The sequence below is a fragment of the Benincasa hispida genome, unplaced genomic scaffold (genome assembly GCF_027475165.1).
Source record: "Benincasa hispida cultivar pf3 unplaced genomic scaffold, pf3_genome.v1.1 HicScf887, whole genome shotgun sequence".
NCBI classification, from domain to species: Eukaryota; Viridiplantae; Streptophyta; class Magnoliopsida; order Cucurbitales; family Cucurbitaceae; genus Benincasa; species Benincasa hispida.
Genome location: NW_028327028.1, coordinates 7,160 through 31,781, shown reverse-complemented (window position 1 = coordinate 31,781; position 24,622 = coordinate 7,160). Strand labels below are relative to the sequence as shown.

Here is a 24,622-nt window from a genome sequence, read left to right as displayed (position 1 = left end):
ATATTATCGGATGAAATGTTCAGAACCAATTAGAATTTTAGAGCCTCAATAATAGCATCATTCGAAATCGAAATGAAAGGCTTCTGCAATAATCCAAATACAATCACTAATTATAACTAGAACATACATATATAATTTACATGAACAAATATTACAATCTAATAGAAAAAGAAAACAAAGAAAGTGAAAGAGAAGATATCACAATATACATTTTTGCCTTCAATTTTGAATCAAAAAACTTAATGTTATTAGCTTTAAAAGACTAAAAAATTCTCCTCTGAGTAGGGTTCAAGACACAAATATCTAATTCAAAAAATAGAATCAAAATCAAATCAAGAGAGAAAAGAACAATAATCCAAATCTAAATTTCTTATAAACCAATTGAAGAAAAATTATTGTACTCACAATAGAAGTAGTTTTCACATCCATGAACTAGGCATATTTTATGATTTATTAAACATAAACGAGTTGTACTTAAGAAGATAGTCAATCCTATTTCAATATATTCAAATTTTGCAGCCATGCCTCCATCATACTTAACATCAACAAAATCCATTTAATTATGACCCTTAAACAAAAGAAAGGTAAAAAGGTAAAGAGATTTAACTCGCATAGATGAGAAAGCTTTATTTCGACATTACATGATGGAAAACTATCTAGTTTGTATAAATATAATTAGGAAATATACAAGTGTAAGAAAACTTTTCAAAGTTTATAAAATACAAGTAGCCAAAAGAAAATATAACCAACTATTTTAAATTGAATTGGTTTAACATACAAGTGTAAGAATGCTCCTAATGAATTCTTTCCCCTCCCCTCTAGTTCCTATCCTTGAAAAACTGTAACAATAAAAATCAAATACACAAACTTACATCAGCATAATAAAAAACAAAGTTAAAATCTTTAGACTTCACAGAGAAATAATATGAGAAATAATTAATAATGGAATACTGATTAATTAGTGAATTGGTGTGAAAAAATGGAAGGGGGAGTTGGAATGTTAATTAATGCTCAACCCCAATGTTGAAATTTAGTCCGAATGTGTCTTTATGATATTCACACAATTTAGCCAACAAAAGCGTAGCTCAATTAGCATGATGTTTATACTATCAACCTCGTGATTTGAGATTCGATTCTCCCACCTCACACTTTAATTACAATACCTCTTCAAAAAAAAAAAAAAATTAGTCCGAATGTCTAAAAACACGATAAAGTCACACCATAAAATCTAATAATATAAAATAAAGCTATAACAAAATAAACATGTTTGGAAGTGATTCTTAGAAAGACAACAAAATAATCTAAAAAATTACACACAAATGTTTAAAAGTGATTTGGTGTTTATGACATTGTGTATACAAATGATTGGAGAGCTAAAAAACTCAGCAGAATATCCCATTTAAGAAGTTCCATGGATGCCAATAATATTGGTTAATGTTAAGATACCCCAATGGCTAGACACTTTCTATCAATTTAACCAAAACCATATGCATTGGGTTAAATTGTAAAAGTTATTGAGTTTAAGTTGGATTAGGATAAATATAACATCTTGAAGTTGATTTGAACTTGAAACAAATCTAACCCGTCATCTAACTAGAATAATTGACTCAAGGGAGTTGATAAATGGAACCATTGAAGTAGGTTCCAACTTTTAATCTAAATATGAACACTCTGATAAGTGCCATAGATCAGAATACTTTTGAACACGAAAGCAACACAATCTCATCAAAGAGCCTACACTGGATAAAAGTGGTAGCTACCACCATAATCAACTGAAGAAAATCGGAACCTATGGTCAAGGATTATTGTAATGGTAATGGTTGTGGAAACCAATGAACTGAACTCTAACAAGCTTCAAGCTAAAAATGGGAGAACACTAACAATAATCATTATCATACATTAATAGTTTAGGAATGCTCATTATTAATGAGATATATAGTGTATGGCTCTGTGCTATGAATGTTTTCAAATAAACAGAAAATTTAGCCTAGTAAAATTGAAAGCTATTTTTAACATGATATCCAATTCTTATGAGTGCTAATCAATACCAAAAGAAGACCAGCATAAGAAATTAGAAGAGAACTTGAAAACTGGCCGCTTCCATGACGAATGTTTACCACTGCCATAAATCCATCGAAACAATCTTGAACAATCGAAAGCTTCTCCATCAACATTTTCACACACAACTTCTTCATCTTCTCATCCTGCTCCAAATTTTTATTCCTTCGGTGACCGCAATCTCAATACTCGCTTTCAAACATGCCTTATCTTCAAGAAGACAATCCAAATCCCTAAATTTCAACGAAATACTCCCAACATACCCGATAAATCCCACCCACACACTGATCTTCTGCAAGCGACGAGAGTCATTTGTCAATCAAATCAGATTTAGCTAACCAAATGAATTGTTCAACGAAGTAATAAAACCCTTCTCCGCCATATCCAAGGAGGGCGAGCAGAAATTCTTGGGTAAACTTGAAATGTGAATTTCTTAAGGCATTAAGGTCCTATATGAACTTGTCGAGAACGGAGGCCGAATCCACACCAGACCCGCATGATCGATGACAAACAAAGGCTGGATCGACGAACGAAGGTCGAATCTGTACACAAAGGCCGGATCGATGAATACAATCAACGAGCGGAGGCCAGATCTGCACAACGAACAAACTTGCACGACGAATGCACCTGTACCATCGATCGATGATTGATGGACCACGACAGATTCTTCACCCACAATCGACAGACAAATGGCAAGGGTTTGAAGGAGAGAAGCGAGAAAGAAGAGCGTTTGGCGAATTTGGAGAAGAGAAGTGAGAAAGGAGACGGAAGAAAATTATTAGAGAAATTAAATGAAAGAGAGAGGATACTTTATTAAAAAAATAAATGGGTATCTACAATGTCGGTTTAAAACCAATAGTAAAGTATGTCTTTAATGTCAGTTTAAAACCGACATTGAAGATCCACTTTTTTTAAACCGACATTATACATCTGTTTTTAGTTTTCCAACCGACATAAAAGACCAAATTTCTTGTAGTGGATGGTTCAAGAATTCATTGACATTCCATCTATGTTCGATTGACATTATTAAAAATGGTTATAAGAAGGTCACTTCATGAATTGTAGAGAGTGTACAAAGTCATTAAAAATGAACAACAAGGTTCCATATCATCCTTGTGATGTTATAAGTTTCATGAGAATACTTATAGAGGTCGGGAGCTTGCATTGAATTCAATCAAAGGATTTTGTGAATCCTTATATGCTCTCCTCCATGCATTCTCAGTTGTTCTAATTGAGAAGAATCCATAAGTGTTTTGTCCTCAACTCAGGTGCAGGTCGAAGGATCATTGTTTCAAATGTGTTCTTGAGCATTTTCCCTTTTTATGGCTATAATTTTCGCTACAACCACCCATATCACCTTTATTGGTGTGCTTGTATCATCTTTTTGAGCTACATATCCTTGGACTAAATGTAGATTTTGATCGTTCTCTATCGCACTGAATTCTTCTATATTTATATTTAACTAGCCAAAGAAGCATGTTAGATGTAAATATATCTAGGAATACAAGTAATTATTTAAATTTTAATGCATAGAAATTGTTACTTTCCAAGGTGGAATTGGAGCATATGGTTACCAGAATAATAAATAAAAGATTGAGTCAAACGGAGAATGAAGCAAATAGAATTGAACTTCGGTGTAAAGTGGCTTGATGATCATTTAGAGTATCTATTCTTATTAATTTTTTTTTTCTGACTTTAGTTTATACATTGATTATTTTAATACTATTTTCTCAATTTTAAACTACTAATTGAAGTAGTTCTAATGATTTTATGCCACCTATTTTCCAAACTACTCATTGATGAATGACAACTCTCTCTCTTGAGATTTCTATCGCCCCAAATTCATCCTTTGAACGGTTTAAGGATTTGATCCAAAGTAAGTTTTTCCTTTCTGTCAATCACAGAAATTCTTGTTTGGCCATATATCGTGATGGTTCCAAAAAGAAAAAGTTTATTATGGTCGATGTATGTTATTTTCAACTCCCACAATAATGATTTGTGCATTGTTGTTGATTATGTTCCATCTAGTCCACTGATTTTTGCAAATACAATATATGCAAATGCCAACAACCATGAATTAGGTTCGTTGTCCAGACCCTTCGGGGACGTTATTGATTTTGCAAAAGTGTATTCCTGTTTCGACTTTTCATTAAGGAACACTCTATATTTAGGAGTAAGTTTGTACTAAAGAAAGTCATATACTTGATTGGTCTTAAAGACAACTTTGAATTTTAAGACCACTAGGTCAAACCAAACATCATTTGACTTCCATTGCAACCGCTCTTCTTGTAACTGGTATCTACGTGCATATGTATATAAGAAAAGTGTTTTTTGGATGGTTCAAAATTCATTGACATTCATCTATGTTCTATTGACATTGTTAAAAATGGTCATAAGCAGGTTACTTCATGAATGGTAGAGAGTGTAGAAAATCATTAAAAATGAACAACAAGGTTCCATATCGTCCTTGTGATGTTATAAGTTTCATGAGAAGGCTTGGAGAGGTCGGGAGCTTGCATTGAATTCAATCAAGGGCTTCTGTGAATCCTTATATGCTCCCCTCCATGCATTCTCAGTTGTTCTAATTGAGACGAATCTAGGAGTGTTTTATCTTTAGCTCAAGGTCGAACGACCATTGTTTCAAATATGTTGTTGAGAATTTTCCCTTTTGATGGTTATGGAAAATAAAAAGCAAGACAAGCGAGAAAGTTCTTTACATCAAATTAGTTTAAATTATAAAATGTAAATAAAAAGGGAAAGAAAATATGAGCTTATCCCACTGAAAAGTTTTCAACATTAGAAATTCAATTGAAATCACACCCCCTAACCATAGCTTTTCTACAATAAGAAGGTCCAAATTGCCTCTAGAAAAGGGCAAAAACGTCAATAATAAAGCTCCCAGAGTTAAGGATTGGGAAATAACAAATGCAAAATCTCCAATCATATCATTATTATTTCAGTCAAAACTCTTCTCCATGCTATAAATAATATAAAACCCAAAAAAAAGAACAAAAAGAAGTGAGAAACTTCTGAAGAGAAGAAGCTGCTGAAACAAATTAACAAAGTAGAAGAGAAATGGATCGAGTAAAACCCCAGAGTTGAGCAATTTCTTTCAAATTCATAAGCAAAACCCAGAGTTTAGAAATTTCTTTACAACACATATGCATTTCTTCTAAGCAAAAAGATAGAAGAAATTACCCGAAACTCATTGCCTCTGATTTCTTTAAATATGCATTCTAATCTCTCCACTACCATTTCTGCATTCTTCTCAAACCTCTTCTTCTCTACTATTTCCTGCTTGCAGTCTTCCCAATCTCATCCCTGCCCTTCCTTACCCTGCACCCATCATTTAAAAAATGGCAGAGCAGTTGTGTAATCCAAGCCACCTGAAGCATGAACTGGAGCTGAAGAAGTATCTGAAACCTTACACTTGCGATGGCTGCAAGGAAATAGGCTTTGGGCCTCGATACCGATGCGAAAAGTGTGATTTTGATCTTCACAAAGCCTGTATGTTTCCAAAAAACTCACCAATTTCCCATGAATTCTTCCCACGTTCCACCTTCAAGTTCTTTAAAATCCCACCAAGAGCCTGCCACGACAAATGCAGACGGATCTGCGACGCCTGCACAAAGCCTATCAATGGCTTTATGTACCACTGCAAGAAACGTGACTTGGATCTCCACCCTTGCTGTGAAAACCTCAAGATGAATTACCAAATTGAAGACGTGGAGTTCAATCTCCACAAGGAAGTCCAAGGTGAGTGCATGTGGTGCAACAAAAAGACCATCAGAAGCCACGGCCAACACAATGGTTGGTCCTACATATCTGAGTGCAGGAAGTACCATGTTCACGTGGCTTGTGCCACTGAAATGGCTTTAGAAGAATGGTACAAGAACGGAGGAGACTGGATCAATGTCGATAATGCCGATCAGGACCCAAACTTGGCTCTGCAGAAGGTGAATCTGAAAGCAATTCAAGCTCGAGGGCGTGGGGATGGCGGAAAAGGGAACAAGTTTTGGAGGATCCTTAAGGTCTTCATCAAGACCATTGTTAGTATCGTTCTTGGAGATCCCACCACGGTTCTGGCGTCTCTCTTCATCGAGCTGATTGCATGAAACTTGTTTATTTAAACTTTTGTTTTGCCTTCTCTTTCTGCATAGTGTATTCTCTTTTTTCTTTTATTCCAAAAGTATAGTGTACACAAGTCTGTAACACTAAAACCATGTTTCAGTTTTGATTGTGTGCCTGCAAATGAACAAATAAAAGTGATGTTTTTTTCTTTATTGTTGGGTTATTGATGATAATTTAATTGGAGCCAAATAAATGGGGAAAGCTGAACGATTCAGATCTCAAAATAAAAGAAGAGAAAAAAGCACAGGATTCAGATTCAACAAACCAACCATAGAGGGCTAAATCGAAGAAAGTTAAAAAGGGCGAAAAGGAAACGACAAGAAATTGAAGTTACCTGATATCATCGTGAGATGAAATGAGTTGATTAAGGTCGAACTAAACTGCCATGGCAGACGCAGCCGGCGGCCACGACGTCGGTCAAACCAGGAGGAGTTCGGCGATGAGAGAGAGAACTGAACAGAGAAGGAAATTTCAGAAGAAATGAAAGGAGTTTAGGGCATTTATGGATGAATTAATTGTATTATATTAATATTATATTATTTTTAAATTGAAACCTTAAATTTGGGCTCACACCGCTGTTAGTGGGCTGGGCTCAAAACTAAAATAATTTGGATTCCGTTCTTCTCAATCATATTCTTTTTTATATTTTCAAATTACTTAATTTTCCACTTTTAAATGCAATTTTTATATCATCTATATTGGTTTTGAAGGATTAAAAATATATTTTAAAGTTATTTTAAAAATATAAAAGTGAAACGGGTATTAATGGTTTGTATTCGTAATTGACCGTGAGGGTATTTTTTAAACTTTTTGTAAGTTCAAGGGTATTTTCAAAACTAAACACTAACGATTTCCTTCCAAAATTAACAGCAATGACACTTTTGAACCGTTTATAAAAGTTTAAGAGCATTTTTATAATTTTGAAAGTTCAAGGATATTTTTTACACAAGTATAAAGTTTAAAGATATTTTGTATAATTTAGCAAAATATGCAATATGTAATTTATTATAAATTAAATTAAATAGCAAATTTACTCTTTATGGTTTGGACAAAGTTAGAGGTTAGTCCTTATGATTTCAAAAGTTAGAATTTAATCCCTATGCTTTGATATAATTAATTTCATATATAGTTCCTATAGTTTGTTAAAATCTTCTAAATAGACCCTAGTATAGGGAATGTTTATGAAAAAATTTTCAAACCATAAAGACTAAATTCTAATTAAAAACCACATGCACTAAATTTTAACTGCCTCCAAACCACATGGACCATAATTTTAATTTGTCTAACTAATTATATAATATTACAAAACAATAATTATCCAATTTTTTTTAATGTAAAACATGTTCATAAATAAATTAATGATAGTGTATAATAATAGTTTATTGTCAACTTATATTTAGTAAGTAACTATAACTAATTTACAATTATTTAAATCATAATCCAACTTCTTGCTGTACTACCAAACACACATCTGAAAACATGAAATATAATTCTATTTTCATTTAATCCATTGTTTTCAAGTTTCAGTTTTCATATTCTCCACGAAACAGACTCTAAATTTTATTTTGCTTCGAATATATAGCCAATAAAAAATACCATGTACACTACATTGTTTGGGATAGGAATATGCACGATTTAGTTCGGCCTGATTTTGAGCAAAATCAATGATTGAATCGAATAGATCAATTTATAACAACTGTGAATAGCTAAAACCGAATGTCTTCGCTTTTGATTTTAAACTGAATTTCCCTTATTCGGTTCGTGCGTATCCAGATTTTATGTTCTTCGCTTGTCGACTCGTAGCCCTGTCGCCTATGAAATCATCCACCACGGATGCGTCGTGCACAACTTGTCGACCATGGATCAGTCACCTCAATCCACTCACGTTCAGATTTATCTTAGATCATGTTCTGGAATTAGTTTAATTTTGTTCAGTTAGGCTGGTTCAATTGTTACACCCTGCCCCAAGCCCACCTCCTAAGCCTAAGGAGAGGCGTGAGGGACCGCAGATACCACCCTTTTGTGATACCTACTGCCCATCTGAACCCCTTTAATACACTCAGTAAATTTTAAGTCAAGGAGATAAACAACAATTGATTAAGCAGACCCATTTTATTATTACAATTAATGTTTATACAACTCCAAGACTTAACTACAAAGTTTACATCAATAATTCTAAAACCTCGGAAGTGTGACTGTGGCTTGTGGCTGACCTTGACCTTAGCAACACCCTAGAACTCCTCACCTTTCGTTACCTAGGAAGAAAAACATGAAATAATAGAATGAGCTTCACAAAGCTTAGTGAGTGGTAAGCAACTTTTAGAGTCTATTTCAACTCATAAATAACAAGCATATCATAAATACGAGGTTAAAACTCAAACCTTAACTTTGAATGAGTCTGTCTCAACTTTTATCTACATGCACGGTAGATAGTTACTTGTTACTAATCATAAACGCTTGCTCTTTTGCATTCTCCTTTTATTCCCTATGTGCACATAGCTCCACGCTCATGGGCTCAGAAGCTAGGCTCATCGGCCCTTTGACCATCCCATACGATGTTCCTCCTACAAGCTCAGGAACTAGACCTCTCGGTCCTCTAACCATCCCATAAGGTTCCACTCGGCTCAGAAACTAGGTCTATTGACCCCCTGACCATCACGATTATATATTCTCATTCACATGTTATTTAATCATTCATAACATAAACATAAACAATTTACTCTAAAAGATATGCTTTAGACTTAAAGGAATACCACTCACCTTGGTAAGGATAGGAACCTTTCTTTCTAGGAGTTCCTTGATCACCTTGGGCTCTCTTTCGAACCCTAAAATCCAGATTTAACTTGAAGCTTAGATTACTTTCTTCTACAAACATGTTATAAAATTTCTCATGAAGCGTACATTAAAATATTAGCTCAAAACTTCTCGTGGTTTGGTCAAAATCCTCAAAACATCAAGACTGGCTCAAGCTTACCCGACAGCTTGACCCCTTTGAATTTTCTACACTCTCTTGCCCGATTCCTTGAAGCTTCTTCTCTGGCACCCTACCATGAAAACTAGGCTCTCAAAGCTTTCAGGTGGCTTTAGAATCACTCCAAACGCACGAGTATTCTGGGAGAAATCCTCGTCCTAATTTGATGCTACTTGCAGACTTCACTGTCCGACAACATCTTCTCCTCTTGGAACTTCATGGTCAACGCATGCTTATCTCTGAAACTTCTCTTAAACACTCTTCCAAATGGTTTTTTTAAGAGGATTTCGAGTTATGTACTGAAGAGACCTCTTGTGGTGGTATTTATAGGCTAAAGGAAATGATCCTTCTCATCTTTACCAAGCCTCCAATGTAAGACACCTCCTACTCTTGAAGTGTTTGCACCATGTTTTTGTTGAGATTGGTGTCCTAATTCTCTCGAAATCTCGTTGTTTATTAAGATCACATTGTTCAATGAATAAAATAAGTATTATTTAATTCTAACATTTACTCATATCCAATAAACAAAGCTTCTTAGTTATCTTATGTGAACTTAGGCATGTACAAGTGATATACAAGTGGATCATGCCTTAAGTGATAACCTAAATCGGTCTATAGTATAAGGATTATGGTGGGGTACCTAATCCTGGTGACACTACGGATACAACCCGATTTATAGAGGTTTGCAAGTGTTGTAAAGTACTACAGATGGTAGATCCTGATCATTCATGTGGAGACGTGGAGTGGGGGTGTCCTATACAAAGAGTTTGTATAAGACCTGGACCACGAGATGACTAGACTCTGTATATAACGCCGTTGATACTAGAGACTTGCATATCACCTAAACGACCATAGGTGACACGACCTCAATCCTGAGTGTTTTGGGAACTTCTAATTTTGAGGGTGGTCCTTTGATTAGTATGGGTGAGAGTGACCAGATTGCCAACTCAACATGTCTACCTTTTTGGGGACTTGTCTGATCTGGGAGCTGGGAACTCAATCCACAAGATGGAATTCACTCTTTTCCGGAAGCACGGATAAGTAGAGAGATTAATCTCTTAAGGGCTGATTCTGGGGCTTGAACATAATGGCCACAACTTCTCTTTGGAAGAAAAGACTCAGTCATAGTAGGACTATGACTTATGTTCATTAGAGGGATCAATGGTACTTAAGGAGATAGATGTAACTATAGGGGCATAACGGTTATTAGCCCAGCTGTACTTCTGAGCGATCTGTGAAAGGTTGTCACACTGCTGATTGGTTAAGATGGACACATAATATATCTGTGGTAAGGAGAGTTCAACTATCGGTCTTTAGTGGAATGACTGGCAGTTAACGGATGGTGGATCCCGTGACTAAAGAGTTTAGTCAGTTATTCACGTACCATTGAAGCTTTAAGCTACAGGTCCATGAGGTCCCCTTGGTAGCTTGGATTCAGTTGAGGATCAGTTCTTGGTGTTGATTTGAAATGTTCAAATTGACAAGAGGTATTATGATTATATATGATATAATCGGTATGATGTATGAGATACATCTAGTGGAGGATTGATGTAAATGAGATTTACATTAAGTACCATAAAATAGAAAAAGAACTATGGTTTATATGTTTCATGAGATGAAATATCAAAACTATAGGTTATAAATATAGTATGATAAGTTGGTTATCATTTATGTTTATAATAATATTAATTATTGGATAATTAATTATTTTTCTTTTAAATAACCAAAGTAGTGGGTGGTTATTGGGTCATGGTAACCGTGAGTTTAAAAGGAAAGTGGCTTTCCTATTTTAAAAGAAGGTTTTACAAATTGATTGAAAAAGTTTTGAGTTTTCTCTCGGTGAAAAGAAACTCATGAAGTCATCACATAAATCTGGATTTACTAAATGACGGCTGGGCGAGCTAAGCAATTGTGAAGAGTAGAGCTAAACGCTCGGGCAGTATTTACTAAACGAATGCATAGTTTTGCTAGACGATCGCTGGCCCAAGGTAAACAATCGTGTAGTGTCTATAGGCGACAAACCAAGCTAAACGATCGCATAGCTTTTGCTAGACGATCGCTTAGCTTTATCTAAACGATCGCATAGCTTTTGCTAGACGATCGCTTAGCTTTATCTAAACGATTGAGCATTGACCTATACGATAGGTCTCCGCCATCTCCCACTTGCCCAGTCGTGTACGTGATCGTTGTTTCTTCTATTGCTCTGCCTCATACTAAGTCCAAATAGAGCCCATCCTCTAGATTCTCACACCGAGAATACCAAGGTCACCTTGTTGGTGGTGTCAGACTCAACTCAAAACTGTCGAGCTTTGCTGGAGGCCGTTCGTGGTGCTGTGGAGGCCGTTCGTGGTGCTGTGGAGGCCGTTCGTGTTGCAAAGGAGTTCGTGACTGAGGCGATCATTGAGGAGTTCGTGGCCGAGCGCGAAGTGTTCGTGCTGTGTTGCTGTGGTGTTGCGATCATGTAGATCAGGTGTTCCAGGCTGCTGTTGTTCGAGCGTTCGTGTGCATCGGAGCGTGGAGACGCATCCTCATTTGTGCGTAGAGTTTGATCCCTTTATGCATTTGTTTTGTTCATGCTATAATTTCTGGAATTATTTGTATAACCGTTTGCTTTAAAGTCGACTGTAAATATATGTTCATTCATGATTGTAATTTGGAATAGTCTTGTTTCGCTGCATATGGAAATCTCGATTTCGATTTCCTTAAGTTTTGCCACCATCTACTTTCTTGCCATTCACCTACTCTCATGCCATACACCTACTTGAGTTATCTTCCTCATGCATAAGACTTCCTTTGCATGAAACTTAATTCATCCAGCTTCTACTAACTCAAGTCTAACCACCTCTCGGTATAGCCATTTGTCCAGATGAGCTCATCAGTTTTGCGTAATATAAGCCTCTACACCGCTTCATCGTTTAGTCCGTCATCTAGCCCTTGCACTTCATCGCTTAGCTCCATCGTTTAATGAATCTCTCGCTGTAATCGTCTATTGCTTAGCATTACGCCAGATCGTGTAGCTCAATTGTTTAGTAAATGATCCCGCTCTCAGCGATCTCGCTCTCCACAATCTTGCACATAGCCTATCGCTTACCTGTCACGCCTATCATTTAGTGCTGACGCCTTATCGTCTAGCGCTTACACTGATCGTGTAGTGTCTTTGCCTATTATATAGCTTGATCGTCTAGCACGTCACTTCTCAACATCGTGCACATCTTTACGATCATCTAGCACATCGCTGAACTCCATGCCTACTTCATCGCTTAGCTTTACGCATTTTCTACACGATCGCCTACCTCATCACTTAGCTTCGCGCATTTGCTACGTGATCGCCTACCTCATCGTGTAGCGCCACTCCTTTGCTACACGATCGCCTACCTCATCATGTAGTATTGCTTACTTCTATACGATCATCTGCCCAGTGCCTTATGCTCAAGCCTCTCTCGCTTTCTCTGCCCTCGCTCACGCACCCTCAACACATGAACAACTCTTGGCAATGCCTTTTGCCAATTCTTTGGCCAACATGCATCCTAACTCACAAACGCATGGTTGTCTTTGGTTTAATGCTTAATCTCTTTTAAACCTCTACTTACTCAACCTCATCTCATGCGTTTAATAATTCCTAATACCACACGCATGGTTTGTTTTGGCTTTAACTTAGTCAAATTTCACTAATTAAGGCTTAATTCAAAGCTACTAAAAGAAAATCTATTCAATACTTAGAAATTTCCTTCTCTGCAACATAGAATTTAACTCATACTTAGTTAATTCCCTTAATTACCTGCTTAAGTAGGGAAATTGAGATCCAGGTTTCAAAATTCCTCCCCCCTTAAGAAAATTTCGTCCTCGAAATTTACTCGTACTTACTTCGGCCTAAGGTTTCACAATAACCACTGTTGTAAACTCTTATAACCTTGTCTATTACCACGCTTCTATTGCGCTACTCTGATATTATCTTCTTAGTTTGTCAACGATACTTCTCCTAGCCATCTCTTAGCTAATCGTTGAACAAAACTATCTACAATAACTTTTCAATCTCAAACTCTAAATGAGAATAACTTAAATTCATACTTACCTTTCTCAGTAGATCTTCAGGTAGTGTTGTGAGTTCCAGCTCCGGTTGCCTGCTAGGTCATGCCACTTCCGCTATTCTTCTTAGTCTCACTTTGACCAACTTCTTAGATTTCTCTTTAAATCTTTACTCTACCACACTTCCCTCCGGTTTTACCGAACTCAAACCTCAGGTTTTCTAAACTCAACCCTTCTGTTTACAAGAACTTATGTTTTGATACCAAACTGGTATTAACTAATTCTTCAACTTTCCTAGAAACTTATGCTCTGATACCAAGTTGTCACACCCTGCCCCGAACCCGCCTCCTGAGCTCGAGGAGAGGCGTGAGGGTCTGCATATATCAACCTTTTGTAATACCTACTGCCCATCTGAACCTCTTTAATACACTCAATAAACTTTAAGTCAAGGAGATAAACAACAATTGATTAAACAGGCCCATTTTATTACTACAATGTAATGTTTATACAACTCCAAGACTTAACTACAAAGTTTACATCAATAATTCTAAAACCCTGGAAGTATGACTGTGGCTTGTGGCAGACCTTGACCTTAGCAGCAGCTTGGAACTTCTCACCTTTCATTACCTGGGAAGAAAAACATGAAATAATAGAATGAGCTTCACAAAGCTCAGTGAGTAGTAAGCAACATCTAGAGTCTATTTTAGCTCATAAATAACAAGCATATCATAAATACGAGGTTAAAAATCAAACCATAGCTTTGAATGAGTCTGTCTCAACTTCTATCTATACGCACGGTAGATAGTTACCTGTTACTAATCATAAACGCTTGCTCTTTTGCGTTCTCCTTTTATTCCCTATGTGCACATAGCTCCCCGCTCATGGGTTCAGAAGCTAGGTTTGTCGCCCTTTGACCATCCCATATGAGGTTCCTCCTACAGGCTTAGGAACTAGACCTCTCGGTCCCCTGACCATCCCGTGAGGTTCCACTCGGCTCAAAAACTAGGTCTATTGACCCCCTGATCATCCCGATCATATATTCTCATTCACATGCTATTTACTCATTCATAACATAAACATAAACAATTTACTCTAAAAGATATGCTTTAGACTTAAAGGAATACCACTCATCTTGGTAAGGATAGGAACCTTTCTTTCTAGGAGTTCCTTGATCACCTCAAGCTCCCTTTCGAATCCTTAAGATCCAGATTTAAATGAAAACTCAGATTACTCATAGTTCCAAGCCTATCTCAAGATATTTCCTTCTACAAAAATGCTCTAAACTATCTCAAGAAGCTTACATTAAAATCTTAGCTCAGAACTTCTCGTGGTTTGGCCGGAATTTTCAAAACATTAAGACTGGCCCAAGCGTACCCGACAGCTCGACCCCTCTGTCTTTTCTTCACTCTTCAGCCCAATTACTTGGAGCTTCTTCTCTGGCAGCCCTATCATGAAAATTAGACTCTCAGAGCTTTTAAGTGCCTTTACAATCACTCCAAACACACGAGGATTCTAGGAGAAATCCTCATCTCAAGTTGATGCCACTTCCAGACTTCACTGTCTAACAACATCTTCTCCTCTTGGAACTTCATGGTTAACGCATGGTTATCTCCGAAACTGCTCTTGAACACTCTTTCTAATGTTTTTTTCAAGAGAATTTTGAGTTATGTACTGAAGAGACCTCTTGTGGTGGTATTTATAGGCTAAAGGAAATGATCATTCTCATCTTTACCAAGCCTTCAATGCAAGACACCTCCTACTCTTGAAGTGTTTGCACCATGTTTTGCCACCACCTACTTCCTTACCATTCACCTACTCTCATTCCACACACCTACTTGAGTTGTCTTCCTCATGCATAAGACTTCCTTTGCATGAAACTTAATTCGTCTAGCTCCTACTAACTTAAGTCTAACCACCTCTCGGTATAGCCATTTGTTTAGATGAGCTCATCATTCTTATGTAACGCAAGCCTCAACACCGCTTCATCGTTTAGTCCATCGTGCAGCTCTTGCACTTCATCGCTTAGCTCCATCGTTTAATGAATCTCTCACTGTAATCGTCTATCGCTTAGCACTATGCCTTATTATGTAGCTCATTCATTTAGTAAACGATCCCGCTCTCAGCAATCTCGTGCATAGCCTATCGCTTAGCTGGCACACCTATCGTTTAACACTGACACTTTATCGTCTAGTGCTTACACTGATCGTGTAGATTCTTTGCCTATCGTATAGCTCGATCGTCTAGCACGTCACTTCTCAACACCGCTCGCATCTTTACGATCGTCTAGCGCATCGCTGAGCTCCGTACCTTTGCTATAGGATCGTCTGCCTCATCGCTTAGCTTCGCGCATTTGCTACACGATCGCCTACCTCATCTAGCTTCACGCATTTGCTACGTGATCGCCTACCTCATCGTGTAGCATCGCTCCTTTGCTACACGATTGCCTCAACGCATGAGCAACTCTTAACAACGCCTCTTGTCAATGCTTTGGTCAACATGCGTCCTACTTCACAAACGCATGGTTGCCTTTGGTTTAATGCTTAGTCTCTTTTAAACCTCTACTTACTCAACCTCATCTCATGTGTTTAATGTTTCCTAACACCACACGTATGGTTTCTTTTGGCTTTACACTTAGCCAAATTTCACTAATTAAGGCTTAACTCAAAGCTACTCAAAGAAAATCTATTCAACATTTAGAAATTTCCTTCTCTTCAACATGGATTTCACTCATACTTAGTTAATTCCCTTAATTACCTGCTTAAGTAGGGAAATTGAAATCCGGATTTCACATTAATTCACTTTAGTCTAACCGATTTTAGTTTGGTTTGGTTTAATTAGTCCGGTTCACCTATTTAGTTGTTTCAACTATTTTCATTTGTGGGTTCATCCTCTGTGTTTCAGTTATGGGTCATTTCTTTCATTTTCAAATATTTTGATCATGGGTCTCAATTTCTAGTTCAAAAGTTCTTCGTGATTTCGTTCTTCATGAGTTTTTGTTTTCGATCCAGATCTATTGTTTTGATTCATAAGTTTTTCTTCACAAACTTGGGTCTTTCACCATCCTATCACCTTGAGTTTGAGAGAGGCTGTTAATGTAAATTAGAGTTTATAACTAATTAGTATTTTCCTTTATAGTATTTTCCCTTTTTGTATTTTTCTTTCTTGCTTTCTTGGTCTTTTTTTATTCACCTTTGTAAAAGGCTAATTATAAATCCTGATTATTCAATATAATATACATAATCAACAATTATTCAATATAATATACAAAATCAACAATCTCCTATATGGTTGCATATTAATATCAAGTTTTTTTTTATTTCACTTATTTTAACTTTTTTTTTTGTTTTAGATTTGTTTGAATCTCTTATTCTTTAGGTTCTGTTTATGTTTTAATGTTAAATCAAAATATATTTTCTCCTCCCAATCCTTGTGTTGTATGTAGATGATATTCCTCTTGCTGCTAATGATTGTGGGTTACTGCATGATGGTAAGGATTACCTTTCTAGCAACTTTGAAATGAAGGATATGAGTGAAGTTTCCTATGTGATTGGAAAAGATCATACGGAATTTTGGGTTGTCTCAAAAGGCTTACATCAATAAAGTTCTAGAAAGATTTAAGATGGAATCATATACACCTAGTCCAATTTCCATCCAAAAAGGGGACAATTTCAATTTATTTCAATGTCCCAAGAATGATTTGGAGCGTAAAGAAATGGATAATATCCTTTATGCTTCTTTAGTTGGGCGTTATGCTCAGACCTATACTGAGCCGTATATAAGCTTTGTGGTCGGAATGTTGGGTCGTTATCCATCAAATCTCAAACTATTTCATTGAAAAGTTGGAAAGAAGGTTTTAAGATATTTACAAGGCACTAAAGATCACATGCTTACATATGGAAGTAGTAACCTTGAGGTTGCTGGTTACTCGGACTTAGACTAATTATTCTACTTTAAAGACTAATTGAATCATGGTGTAAAGTGGCTTGTTAGTACTTTAAAGGGCCTTTTTATTCTATTTCTTTGAGAGTTGGAAAGTGAAAATTTTCATTAGCGACAAACAAAATTATTGAGAAGTAGAAAGTCATTCAAATTGGAAATTTTTCATGAAGCAAATAAATTGAATTACGATTGGTTTTACCTGCTAATAACTTGCCAGATTTCAGTAGGAAGCTTTCTTCTTAAACCGATTCAATTTTTAAAGTGACCACAAATTTTTTTTTTCTTCTTTTTTGGTTGGAGAATTTGAATGTTGGTTAATGGATTAGTTAGAAATACAATAGAAACGTAGGCATTGCGTTTTCCTTATGGATATGTGGTGTGTGTAATTGTGATAACTGTTCATGCAAGTTTTCCTAACAAGACCCAAGTATAAGCCTTCTTAGGTTTCCTTGTAAGTCCATGGTCGAACACAACGGCTACTAAGTAAATATAGCGGTGGTAAACAAATGAAGTGGATGGTGTTTTGATTAAGGTTTTTCCTATGCGACGGAGTTGAACGCAAAGTTGATGAAAATGTAGAGTTACAATGAGTATGCGATGAAGGGGTTGAGAAGGGATTTAGCTAACACTTTCCTAAGATTGTGCACAAGTTATGCGATCATGCTACACACACATGACAACATTTCATCTCTCAATGTAGAATGCCATAATTCCTATTTCTAGGACACATGCGATGTATATGCGAAACAATCAATAGGACTTATGTCCAAGCCTCTACTCTTATCTATGCGATGATGAATGATGCACACATAAAACAAGGTGATTGCATACAATCATTCCTATTTCTAGGACATATGCGATGTGTAAATAGCAATAGAACTTATGTCTAAGTTTCTACTTCTTGCTTATGCAATTCTAATCTGACTTTCTCAAGCCTAGATTCTAATTTGACTCTCTCAAGTCTAAATTCTATCTTTAGACTACTCTCTCAAGTATATCTAAAGGGTGAATGATGCATACATAAGACAAGATGATCGCATAAAATGTAAATCTTAAGTCATGCTTGCTAAGTACTTCTTAACCCATTTAGAAATTTAGCTACTCATGCGTGGTATGGAGAGATTGAACTAGATTGAAATGAGATTTCCATTTTCTGTAAATAAAGTACTGAATACAAAATAACAAATGGATTTGAAAGACAAGAAACCCGGTAAGCAATGTCTTGCTTCCCATGGCCTTTTACACTGTTCTTTTTCACTCCAACTCTGTTCTAGATGTGTATTCTTGCTCTCACAAGTGTTGGCCCTCTCTCCATTGTATCACTTTCCAGTAATCTCTCGATTTGTCCGGGAATGCTCTCTCGGCTTCCTCGTCTTCTTGCTCTTCTCCGTTCTCTAAGTATATGTATGAGTATGTGCGTGAACATACTAACTAATTAATTCTCTATTTTGCTAAGCTCTGTAACCCCCTTTTACATTGGTGCTCTTCGGTATTTATAGCGCTCAAGGTGAAGCAGCCTTTCTTGCTAATGATTGCAATGATGGGCAGCATTAATTCTCCTGCTCTGATGCGTCGATTAATGGTCACCGAAAGTTGAGTGTACTTGCTACAGTGTGGCTTCTAACGGCTTGTCAACTAAATTCGATTCGACCGTTATTAGCTTTCCGTCCCATCATGATTTATTATGTTGTCACCTTGATGCGCGGTCTTTATGCGGCCACCTTTTTAAAAAACTTCTCACGATCGCATGACTTTCGATCACAATCTTCAAGCGCTTGACGCCTTGTTTCTTTGGATCGCAATTTCACTTGCACCATCACATTGTTCTTGCATAAAATAAGTAAATAAACTGCTTTTATGCAATGAGCACTTGCGATCGCAATTCCTATCAGTTTGCCGACGATCAAGATGGTCAGTCAATCGTTGATGGTTATGACGATAGATCGGTTGTCAATGATCATAAAGGTCAATCGATCACCGATGATCATGACAATCAGTCGTCGAAGGTCACGACATTGGTCATCAAATATTTGTTAATAGTCATAACAGTTGATAATCGACGATTAAGACGGTCACTCGCTATCAGTGAAGATGGTCAATTGTCGACGATCAAGCTGGTCGTTAACGGCCAATAGTCGGTCCCAGACATTCAGTTGAGGATTAAGACGATCAGTCTTTGCCAATCTAAATGACTATCCGTTGATGATTAAGGCGATTGGTCATCAACGATTAAGACTATTGGTTGCCAAGAGTAGATCATGAAAGTCGACCGATAGTTGTTACCGATGGCAATCAACAACCATTGACAAGAGAAAGACGATGAAGAGAAATTTTCTCAAACCTATGGCATTTATTAAAAAAAACATTCCAAAACCCATGAGTATGACTTTTTGATCCCAGGAATTTTGTTCCAATGGACCAAATTGGGTTAATGTCAAACCTCCTAATTCCAAATCCATGTGTCAAACACCCCTTAATCTTTCAAAATTGATTTAATATTTAATTTTACATTTTTAAATCACATTTTTATACTATTAAAATTGATTTTGAATTATTAAAATCATTTTTTTTAGTTATTTTGAAAAGTGCCTTTTTAAATATAAAAAAATATTTAAAAATATTTATACTTTATATCAAAAAGTTCCAAAAGTACAAAACACTTTTGAAATTTTAAAGTGTGAATATTTTTTGGATTTTTTTATTTATAAGAATTTCCCTTTTTAAAAAAACATTTTAATCATCTTGAAAAAACTCTCAAATATGCTACTAATCGGTTGGGCTGAATCCAAATAAAATAATTTAAAAAACAGTCTTCTAGCAAGGTTTCAATTTTTATTTGAAAAAAATAGTAAAAACAAAACATCATTACGAAAACAATTTTTTTAATGATATAACCTCAATTTTCGAGTTAGAATTCACACTATCCTAATTTTTAAAAAATTCAAATTATATATATTTTTTTAGTTTCGACTTTTGATTAAGGAATTCTCTATATTTAGGAGCAAGTTTGTATTAAAGAAAGTCATATACTTGATTGCTCTTAAAGGCAACTTTTAATTTTAAGACAACTAAGTCAAACCAAACATCATTTGACTTCCATTGCAAGGGCTCTTTTTGTAATTGGTATCTACATGCATATGTATATAAGAATAGTGTTTTTTGGATTACTACTACATAACTGGGTTTTAATGTCGGTTTAAAACTGACATTATAGGAGTACAATGTCGATTTACAACCGACTTCAAAGAAGAAGGAGGAAACACCGATCATGTACACGATTGGGCAAGTGGAAAATGGCTGAAACCTATCGTATAGGTTGATGCCCAATCGTTTAGCTAAAGCTAAGCAACCCTCTAGCAAAAGCTAAGCGATCGTTTAGCTCATCGTTTAGTACCATGTCTGTCGCTTACAAAACACTACACTATCGTTTACTAAAATAAGTTGTCACTTAGTAAATCGGTATTTACTTGACAAGCTTCCGTGAGATATTTTTCGGAGAGAGAAAAACTCAAAATTACTTTTGAAAAAACCGTTCAAAAAACTTACTAAGATTAAGAAAACCATTTTCCTTTTATCTCAGATTACCACGAACCACCAATAACCACCCGCTCAATTGGTTATTAGAGAAAAAGAATTAATTATCCAATAATTAATATTATTATAAATATAAATGATAACCAACTTATCATACTATATTTATAACCTACAGTTTTAATATTTCATCTCATGAAACATATAAACCATAGTTCTTTTTCTATTCCATGGTACTTAATGTAAATCTCGTTTACATTAATCCTCCATTAGATGTATCTCATACATCATATCGATTATATCAAATATAATCAAAATACCTCTTGTCAATTTGAACATTTCAAATCAATACCAAGAACTGATCCTCAACTAAATCCATTGAGATACCAAGGTGACCTTATGGACCTGTAGCTCGAAGCTCCAATCGTACGTGAATAACTAACTAAACTCTTTAGTCACAGGATCCACCATTCATTAACTGCCAGACACTTCACTAATGATAGACAGTTGAACTCTTCTTACCATAGATATATCATGTGTTCATCTTAACCAATCAGAAGTGTGACAACCCTCCACAGATCGCTCGTAAGTACAGCTGGGCCAATAACCGTTATGCCCCTGTAGATACATCTAACTTCTTAAGTACCACTGATTCCTCTAATGAACATAAGTCATAGTCCTACTATGACTGAGTCCTCTCTTCCAAAGAAAAGTTATGGCCTCTATGTTCAAGCCCCGAAATCAGCCCTTAGTGGAGCAATCTCTCTACTTATCTCTGCTTCGGGAAAGAAGTGAATTCCATCTTGTGGATTGAGTTCCCAGCTTCCAGATCGGACAAGTCCCCAAAAAAGTAGGCATGATAAGTTGGCAATCTGGTCACTCTCACCCGTACTAATCAAATGACCGCCCTCAAAGGCAGGAGTTCCCAAAACACTCAGAATTGAGGTCGTGTCATCTATGGTCGTTTAGGTGAGATGTATGTCTCTAGTATCAACGGTGTTATCTACAGAGTCTAGTCATCTCGTGGTTCAGGTCTTATACAAACTCTTTGTATAGGACACCCCCGCTCGCACGTCTCTACATGAATGGTCAAGATCTACCATATGTAGTAGTTTACAACACTTACAAACCTTTAACAAACGGGTTGTATCCGTAGTATCACCAGGATCAGGTATCCCATCTTAATCCATATACTACATACCTATTTAGGTTATCACTTAAGGCATGATCCACTTGTATATCACATATACATGCTTAAGTTCACTTAAGATAACCATGGAGCTTTGTTTATTGGATATGAGTAAATGCCAGAATTAAATAACATTTATTTTATTCATAAAAAATGTGTATCTTTACAAAACAACGAGACTCCGGGAGAATTAGGACACCAATCCCAATGAGTCTGACAGTCAAGAGAGAAATTAATCAATCACACATGTCCATCAAAGTATGAGACATGAAGCATACATTAGTTCCGATTCAATGACTCAGTCATCGCGACACATATTGGCTCAACGGCTCAGACAGAATCGGCTCGACTCGTCTTCTTGGCTCAGTCGGCTTGATCTAGCTTATTTCAACTCAGTTTTCTATTTGAGCAGACACGAAATGGATGAAAAAACATTTTGATTGATGGATCTGATAAAGCTCGTTTGGCTCATTGAGCAGGGGTCCGGCTTTGGGTTGCCAATGAACAACTCGAGCGGTCGAATCTGGGTCGACAGATCCACAAGTAGGAATCTGGTGGGCTGGCGCGATGTTGGCGAGGCACAAACGTAATCTGGGTGAGGCACTAAAACAAAGGCACAAGTCCGATGGATGAAAAACAGGGATAGAAGTGGAGGCACTGAGACAGACAAAAAACAGACAGAGGTTGGACCGGCTGCACGAATGGATGTTGGTGGTGATTCCCTAGTTGGGCTCTGATACCATGTCAATAATGTATTTTTCTAAGATGTATTTTACAAAAAAGGTATGGGGTATAAATACAGTATCAAGGGACCAAAAATAGACCCCAAAAAAACTCAATCAATCCTAAAAACTCTCTAACTACATAGACTAAGTATATACATTAATAAAATCAATGATCTTTTGCATCAAATGGACAACAAACCAACATCTTAATCATATTTGTAGGTACAAAAGTTAGTTTTTATTTTGGTTTAAACTTCTACAAGTTCTTACCTAAGTAAATGCAACAAAGTTCTCATAATTAGATGGATTCACAATTTACGAATATAAGTCGATTAGGATCATATCATACCTTTCCACTTGTAGTCGATCAAAATTGGATGACTCTTAACATCTAAAAACCAGAGATAAATTAGAAAACAAATTAAAAGATATTCTAAAGATCTGAAAAGATCAAAACAAGAAGAAAGAGCACAAACAAAAACTGAAATTCAGATATTATCTGATGAAATACTCAGTACCAATTAGGATTTTTAGAGCCTTAATAATAAAATCCTTCAAAATCAAAATGAAAGGCTTCTGTAAGAATCCAATTATAATCACCGATTAGTACTAGAACGTACATATATAATTTACACGAACAACTATTACAATTTAATAGAAAAAGAAAACAAAGAAAGTGAAACAGAAGATATCACAATATACATTTTTGCCTTCAATTTTGAATAAAAAAACTTAATATTATTAGCTTTAAGAAACTCCAAATTCTCCATTGGGTAGGGTTCAAGACACAAATATCTAATTCAAAGAATACAATCAAAATCAGAATCAAATCAAGAGAGAAAAGAACAATAATCCAAATCTAAATTTCTTATAAACCAATTGAAGAAAAATTATTGTATTCACAATAGAAGTAGTTTTCACGTCCATGAACTAATCATATTTTATGATTTGTTAAGCATAAACGAGTTGTACTTAAGAAGACAGTCTCTCCTATTTCAATATATTCAAATTTCGCAGCCATGCCTCCATCATACTTAACATCAAAAAAATCCATTTAATTATGACCCTTAAACAAAAGAAAGGTAAAAAGGTAAAAAGATTTAACTGGCATAGATGAGAAAGCTTTATTTCGATATTACATGATGGAAGACTATCTATTATGTATAAGTATAATTAGGAAACATACAAGTGTAAGAAACATTTTCAAAGTTTATAAAATAAAAGTAGCTAAAAGAAAATATAACCAACTATTCCAAATTGAATTGGTTTAACTTACAAGTGTAAGAATGCTCCTAATCAATTCTTTCCCCACCCCTCTAGTTCCTATCCTTGAAAAACTATAACAATCAAAATCAAATAACCAAAATCAAATACACAAAATGTCATCAACATAATAAAAAAAACAAAGTTAAAATCTTGACTTCACAAGAAATAATGAGAAATAATTAATAATGGAATACTGATTAATTAGTAAATTGGTGTGCAAATGGAAGGGGGAGTTGGAGTGTTAATTAACGCTCAACCCCAATGTCGAAATTCAGTCTGTGGGCTGTTCGAAGTGAGGTTGGGAAGTCTTGGTGCTTGAGGGCTATCTTGCATTATAGAGATAGATTCAAGCATCTGGTTCGTTTGATGGTCAGTGATGGACGATCTTGTTTTGTTTTGTGGGATCCTTGGTTCCGGGGGGGTGCAATTTTGGATTCATATGGGTCTACGGTGATTTATGATGCAGGGAGTAATTTGGAGGCCTGGTTACCGGATTAGTCTTATCTAGCATGTTATGGTTGTTTTTCTTCTTTTTGAACTTGTTCTTGCTCTCTATTTTGTTGTTGTCCCTAGTTATGAAGTTTTTGTCTCTCTTCTCTGGCTTTATCCTTAATGTTTGGGTTTTTTTTTTTATTTTTTTTTTATTTATTTTTTTTTTACGTTTGTATTTGGTTATATTCATGTTTTATTTTCTTAGCTATGTTTGCTTTTTGTTGCTCTGTCTTTGCTTGTGCTTTGTTGCGTTGATGCCTTGATCCCGGGCTGTGGGATCCTCCTTGTTGTTGT

At 35.9% G+C, this 24,622-nt stretch overlaps 1 pseudogene; it reads right to left on the bottom strand.

Annotated features, from left to right (window-relative positions):
- Positions 1 to 1,772: 1,772 nt before the first annotated feature.
- Positions 1,773 to 5,903, bottom strand: LOC150029842 (peroxisomal membrane protein 11A pseudogene; annotated as a pseudogene).
- Between the last annotated feature and the right edge of the window lie 18,719 nt (positions 5,904 to 24,622).